Genomic DNA, 7,719 nt, shown 5'->3' with positions numbered 1-7,719 from the left:
CTGGGCTTCGGCTCACGGGTGCTACGTGGTGCAGGTAAAGGCAAGAGGAAGCTAGACCATCCTTGAGTTGGAGAGCTTAGGTGATGACGTGTACATATGCACCTGCTCGTCCGCCACGGCCGAGGTTTAAAGTGGAACTAGGGTTGAACCCTGTTTTGCCGCTTAGAACGGCTTGTTGTAAATATTTTCGGTAATAAACTCTTAAATTATATTTTCGGGATCCCAATGTATATATTAAACGTTCTAGTGAAACGTTACATCTTAACCAAAATGTTTAATCCCTAAACCGCTAATCATACTTAGTTCACGATTTTGGCCAAATGACTCGATTAGCGAGTTTAGCACTGTTTACAAGGCACACCGTAACGGTCCCTGGAGTTTGGGGCGTTACAACTTGGTATCACAGCGAGCCAAGGTTTATGGTTCCTGAAGACAAGCTGGGCATGTACACTCATCACTAAAGATAGCTTCACTCAAGGAATGGTAAATATTTCTGTAGCTATGTGCATAGCTGTTTGAATAAAATGTGAATGCTTTACCTGCATATTGTATTAGGGAGCATGAGATTCTGATAGAGCCTGGCTCTTGACTATATGATTATATGCTCCGTGAATATATATATGTATATATGACTGTGATCATATGATTACCTGCTCTGTGAATATATATAATTGTGTTATTTGTATGCTGGGGTTTGAGGCATGGTTTGAGTATTGGAAGACCAGGGGATTATGAGTATGTATGAATGCCATGGGCATGTTTGTGGCACTGCAAGTGGTTTATGATTTGTGGTGTGGTAAGATGTATCCCGTGGGAAAAGCCCTTGATATGGTTATTGTGACTAATGGGTCAAGTTATTGACTGCAGATTAAATCAGCAGGTTTATATTCAAGGCAGATTATGAGGCCTGGTGATAGTTATACAGGGGCTGGGAGTTACAGCCAGGGTATTAGTTCTTCGTCTGCTTCTTTTAGTGTTCAGCAGACGCTTACAGATTTGCAATTAAGATTGCAGAGGCAGGAGGAGGAGATCAGGTATTTGAAGCAACAGCGGAGTCTGTTGGGTAGTACCTCTGCCTTTCCTATGCCAGGGGTGGTATCAGGGTCAGCTCAGCCCAGGGTTGAGAACAGATGGGAATTTCTCTGTGGAGGATTCCTGAAGTTTTATCCTCCAATCTTTGAGGGAGGCCTAGATCCATTCAGAGCTGAGCAGTGGATGGGTATGATCAGCTCCATTCTGGATAGTATGGGACTGGTGGGTCACGATAGAGTGATCTGTGCTACATATGTACTGCGGGGTGATGCCCGGACATGGTGGGAGGTAGTATCCCAGACTCGAGACACAGCTGTGATGGACTGGAAAGAATTTAGACAGTTGTTTAATGAGAAGTATTACTGTGACGCGGCTAAGACTGCCAAGATGAATGAGTTTTTGAATCTTGTTCAGGGCAATGTGTCAGTGACCGAGTATGTTACTAAATTTGGTGAGTTGGCCAAGTTTTCCTTAGACATGGTACCCACAGATATAACTCGGAAGGAAAGATTTATTCAGGGGTTGAATCCCGGAATAGCTCAGGGCATCAGAGTTGCCCCAGTGCACGAAGTCTCTACCTATGCTCAGGTGGTAGAGAAGGCTCTTGCTGTTGAGAGTATAGTAGTTGGGCAGCAGAGTGCTGGAGAGCATGGAGCTCAGATAGTGGTACCTCCACCTATTGGAACAGGTAGCAAGGAAGGTCGGAAGACATATCCGATATGCACTCGGTGCAAGAGGCATCACCTTGGGGTATGCCGAGCAAGGGCATGTTTCTCATGCAGGATGTTTGGACATCGTAAGAAGAACTGCCCAATGCGGAAGAAGAATGAGCAGAAGGGGGTAGACAGCTCGATTCCAACTCAAGTGTTTGTTTCAGGGCAATCAGAGTCTGAGACTGAGACTAGCTCCTCGGGGATGACAGGTCAGTTTTCTAGTTCTGAGTTGTGAATTATGCTGTTTGGCTTTGGCGCCATGTTAATCTTTTGTTGGTATGTATATAGAGAAGGTATATTGATGGTATATATAGATCACATGGTTATGTTGTGATGGGAAACGTAATATGGTATTGGCAACTTAAGAGATAAGTTGAGTTATGGCAAGGACTCATCAGGGATTCTGATAAAGCTGGTTATGATAGGCTTGGGTTTGATCCAGGGTTTGGATTGGTTAAGTAATTAAAGAGCAGTTTTGAATAGCAAGGAAAGTGTAGTAATTTCTGAGCTTGTGAGCGAAAAGTCTTGCGACAATTGGCACTGTGCATGGATTTGATATGTTTGTGATATCAGATGTGAGAGCTGGAGTTTGTGCGGGGAGGTGCATGGAACTCTTAGCCAGTGTGGTGGATACCACTTAGATTGTACCGGTGAGCTCAGGACAAACTGGATTAGTTTGTGGGTTTTTAAATGTGCTTCCATGTGGTCTGTCAGGCCTTCTTTTTATTAAAAGAATATTAGAATTGTGATTGGTTTGACACCAGAGATGGAATCAGGTGTAAGCACTGTTCGAGTGGCTCAGTGGGGTTATAAGAATTAAGGAGTTAGTTGCTGAGTAAAATGGAACCCTTTAAGGTGGATCTTGGATCTGGTTAAGACCAGTTAGAGATCAGAGTGAGAAAATTATGTAAAAGATTGTGCTGAAATCAGATTGGAGCACTGTGAGTGCTGAGCCTATCTTGAGAATTGGCTTGATGCTAAGTGTTTGTGAATCAGATTGATAGTGCATTCAAGGGTAGACTTGAATGGGATTTATGATCGTCTTGGACGATGGTATAGTGATGTTTTTCTCTGCGGAGAATTGCCAAGAGTGAAGAGTGCCTTGGGGACAGGAGTGTCCATGGATAGTAAAGATATTTCAGGTGCCTTGGGGAGAAAATGCTGGGTCTTGTATAAACCAGGATCAGTTAGTGGGTTGTTGTGACATCCTGGTGATGGAGAAAGTGGTTGCTTATGCAACATGTTGATTTAAGAATCTGACCAGGACTGGGTAGAGTTCCTGGCGAGCCAAGTGGCCAGTTTATTGTTTGGGATTATTATCTCAAGAAAGATAAAAGAAAAGATGGTTAAGTGAGCCACAGATGAGCAAGGTTGAATGGAAAGCTTTAGCTGGATTAGCTAAAGGTTGTATAGTGACAGACATGCTCCTTAAATGCCCTTCGGAGTGGGATCAGGGAAGTTCTTGGGATTTATAGTTAACTCAAGAGGAATTGAAGCTAATCCCGAGAAAATAAAAGCCATGATCGAGATGAAGTCGCCAGTGAAGATTAAGGATGTCCAAAGCCTGATCGGGAGGATTGTTGCTCTAAGTAGATCTCTTTCAAAATCAACAGACAAGTGCGTCCCATTTTTCAATTTACTCAGAGGCCATAAGAATTTTGAATGGACAGATGAGTGCGAATAGGCCTTTCATGCACTAAAAACACATATGGCGTAGCCACCCATCCTGTCAAAGCCGGTCGATAAAGAGACTTTGTTCATCTACCTGGCAATCATGGATTACAGTGCTAGTATTGTTCTTGTAAGAGAAGAAGAAGGTGTTGAGAAGGCTGTCTATTACGTAAGCAAAAGGTTGATCGGAGTAGAATTGAGGTATCCCCCCATCAAAAGGTTAGCCTATTGCTTAGTTTTGGCCTCTAGGAAGCTGCGACCTTACTTCAAAGCTCATCCGATTACGGTATTGACCGACCAGCTTCTTCGGCAAGTCCTGCAAAAGCCAGAGGCTACCGAAAGATTACTAAAGTGGGCAGTCGAGCTCGGGCAGTTCGACATATCTTACCTGCCGCAAGCAACGATAAAAGGACAAGCCTTAGCTGACTTCATCGCCGAATTCACGGAGCTCGCGGGTGGCGAGCAGACTGAGGAGCCCAGCGAGCCTGAATGTCAAATCCAAGCACCCTCATGGAAATTGTTCACAGACGGTTCATCTAACGAATCCCATGCAGGGGCAAGAGTGATATTGATAACGCCGGAAGGGCATTGATTTCATTGTGCGATTAGATTTGACTTCACTGCTTCTAACAATGAGGCTGAATATGAAGCATTACTCGCTGGACTGCGATTAGCCAAGGATATGAACATAAAAGCGCTTCACATCTATAGTGATTCTTAGCTGGTGGTGAACCAAGTCTTGGGAGAGTATCAGGTGCGAGGTTTGAACATGGTCACCTATCTGAACAAAGCAAAGGATCGGTTAGCCCAGTTTGATAGATACAGTCTCCAGCAAGTACCTCGCGATCAGAATTCCAACGCGGACGCTTTGGGGAAGTTGGCAAGTGCAAAAGATGCTAATACTCTGAACATAGTGCCAGTCGAGCGACTATCAGTACCAAGCATCCAAGCAGCAGAAACCACTCTGGTCATCCAGATGGTGGATACATGGATGGCACCATATGTAGAGTATCTGTCAAGCGGCGTGCTACCAGCGGACAGAAACAATGCTAGGACCCTTTAGCGGCAAGCTGCTAGGTATATCCTGGTCGATGGAATCCTGTACCGGAGGGGATACTCACTGCCACTTCTCAGATGTGTTACAAAGGAGAAAGTCAAAAGGGTTAATGAAAGAGGTGCACGAAGGTTTTTGCGGGGACCACGCTGGGGGCAAAGCCTGTCAAAAAAGATCCTAAGGCAGGGATATTTTTGGCCAACCATGAATGAAGACTCAATAGAGTTCATGCGAAGATGTGACAAGTGTCAGAGATTTTCTAAAATCCCACGAGCAGCTCCCAACGAGTTAAAGCAGATGCAGAGTCCATGGCCCTTTGCAGTTTGGGGAATAGATCTAATCAAATCTTTGCCTACAGGAAAAGGTGGTGTAAAGTACGCAGTGGTTGCCGTCGACTACTTCACCAAATGGGCCGAAGCTGAGCCACTCGTGACCATAACGACCAAGAAAGTGCTTGACTTCGTAGTCAAAAACATCATATGTCGCTATGGATTACCAAAGAAGATAGTCTCAGATAACGGCACCCAGTTTGACAGTGATCTATTCACGGAGTTCTGCAAACGTCATGATACTATCAAAAGCTTTTCTTCAGTCGCTCATCCCCAGGCGAATGGGCAAGTCGAAGCAGTTAACAAAACGTTGAAGGATACCCTAAAGAAAAGACTTGAAGAAGCTAAGGGAGCATGGCCAGAACAGTTGCCTGAAGTCCTTTGGTCATACAGAACTTCCCACCGAACAGCAACAGGTCATACCCCATTTTCTTTAGCATACGGGTATGAAGCCATGTTGCCTGTCGATTTGGATCCACCCTCGCACCGCAGATTAACATACGACCAGGATTCTAACAGCCAGCTACCGATGGAATCCTTGGACTCGATTGATGAAAGGCGTGAACAAGCCCAGCTCCAAGTAGATGCATACCAGCAGAAGGTCGCCCGGTATTTCAACTCTAAAGTGCGAGAAAGAAAATTCAATGTTGGAGACCTTGTGCTCCGAAGAGTTTTCCTTAACACCTGCGACCAAGCTGCTGGAGTACTTGGGCCAAATTGGGAAGGGCCTTACCAAATTGATGAAGTCCTTCACCCAGGAACTTATAAACTTGCCCGCTTAAACGGAGATCTCGATCCTTGCTATTGGAATGGAGAACACCTGCGCAAGTATTACCAATGAACAATTCTTCTTAAAAGAATTGCCTTGTATAAATTTTACTTTTTACAAGTTTCAGAAAAGTGTAAGATCTTATTGATCACTCGTAAAGACATGTTTAGTCCATTTATTATGAGAAATAAAAGTGACTGTGCTCAGCCAGTCAGTTCTTGCCAACTATTGTATTTATTACAAGTATTTTCTCATTACGTGTGTTGTTTTGCTGTATTATAATGCTAATCATATTGCTACGAGCAGTAATGTTCGAGCTGGTTCTAGTCAAGGCAAGTGACCAAGGACCTAAAGCTCCCCGATCACTTGGGGGGCACACAAGGTACAAGTAAGCAAAGCATATCGTTAAAAGGTACGTAAACACATGAGCAAAATAAGTGAAAGCATGCTAGGGCACTTAGAGTATTTTTCAAAATTTTGTTATTTTGTTAAATCAAACCAAAGTGCTATGCTAAGTTTAGTCATGCGAACAGATGTTATAATAATATGCAAATATATTATAATATCAAAACGAATCCTTTTACACTGCGAGCAGTAACTGCTTGGATGTAATTGTTCCAATAAAAGTAAAAGATGCCCATGCAGCAAACAAAAAATTATATTGTTTTTACGTCACGACCCATAGGTCGTGTAGTTAAAACAGAAAAAACATAAACAGAAAAGACTAAGGAGCTCACGGATTTTGAGGAGCCAAAGGATCTTGGGGAAGGTCCTGGTCGACAATGCCCGCAGCTTCGTTGTCTGCCCCATCCATCCCAGCGGCCAGCGAGATTTCAGGGGACGCAAGAAACCTTGATCTTTCCTCCTCAGCCAGCTGTGTAGCGCAGCGAGCAAGCTCGGCATCTCTCGCATTCTCGGGAAGGTAGTCGAAGTTGGCACCCTGATTGTGCTTCCAGAAATCATAGAAGCATCGAAGAGTGGCATTCTTATACCTTTCCAAGTTGCCGAAGTTGGCCTTCTCCAACTCCTCGATCCGGCCCTCCAGAGTAGAGGTCTCCTACCTGCTCGCGATCAACTCCACCTTGAGCTGTTGGGCCATCCGGAAGTTAAAGTGGTTGGACTCCTTAAATTGTTCCCTCTGCTCGTGAACTTTCTCCAGAGACCTCTGCTTCTCCTCCAACTCCTTAGCCAGTTGGGCCTTTTCCTCAACCACCACCGCCAGCTGTTCAGCATGTTTGGCCTCAGCAGCTTTAAGTTCATCCTCGTGTCGTTGCTCCGAAGTCCTGGCCTGCTCGGTGACGGCACCCAAGTGGATTCGGCAGGCGGTAAGGGTCAGCATGGCCTGCAGTCATAATAGAAGTTAGACAAACAATAGACTAAAGAAGACCTGTTTCTGCAGAAAGAGATGACTTACACTAGTGAACTCGTTTTGGGCACGGTTTAGGATCGGGTTAACTCTCATCATCTCCGTAGCAGCCATTGCCTCTCGGCAGCGGTCGTGCTTCGCAATCTTGGTGATCCTCTCCTTGATCAGTTTAAAGGCGTGACCAACCATCTTGCCCCCGGTTGAAGCAGGATCAACCTACTAAGGTTGGTCGATCGGGGCCGTGGAAGGAGGAGTCGATCTGGCCAGAGCAGAAGGAGTCTGCTGCTCGCGAGGAGAAGATGGAGTTGTAGTGGCGGAGGGCCTATCCTTCGAAGGGCCTGTGTTCCGAGCCTTCTTCGCCTAAGGCGCTTTGTTGCTCTCCCCGTGGTGTCTCTTGCTGGTTTTCTTCTTGCTCGGGGGAGCCGCGACAGCCTCAGGAGTGTTGTAGATGTCGAACACATTGACGGATTCCATGTCTGAAAAAGAAGAACAAAGTTGAACAGTGAGATAGCATGAATGACCAAGTACATTACATCAGAAAAAGAAGCAAAAAAGGATTGCAAAGTCAAATACCCGAGCTATTATTACAGGTCACTATCCTATAAACTCTACTAGTCTTATACTCACTCTTTGACATGAAGAAGTCTGGACCTAAATGTGGAGCATATTTAAAATTGTCGTCCCCGTCGAATAGATGACAGGGAAATAACTGTACCATTATCATCCGACGAATCGTCAGAGAGTTCGACAGGCTCGGTGGCCTTCTTTTTTCCTTTCCCCAAGGG

The sequence above is a fragment of the Humulus lupulus genome, chromosome 6, assembly GCF_963169125.1.
Source record: "Humulus lupulus chromosome 6, drHumLupu1.1, whole genome shotgun sequence".
In the NCBI taxonomy this organism is placed as follows: domain Eukaryota; kingdom Viridiplantae; phylum Streptophyta; class Magnoliopsida; order Rosales; family Cannabaceae; genus Humulus; species Humulus lupulus.
This window is presented reverse-complemented; position numbering follows the sequence as displayed.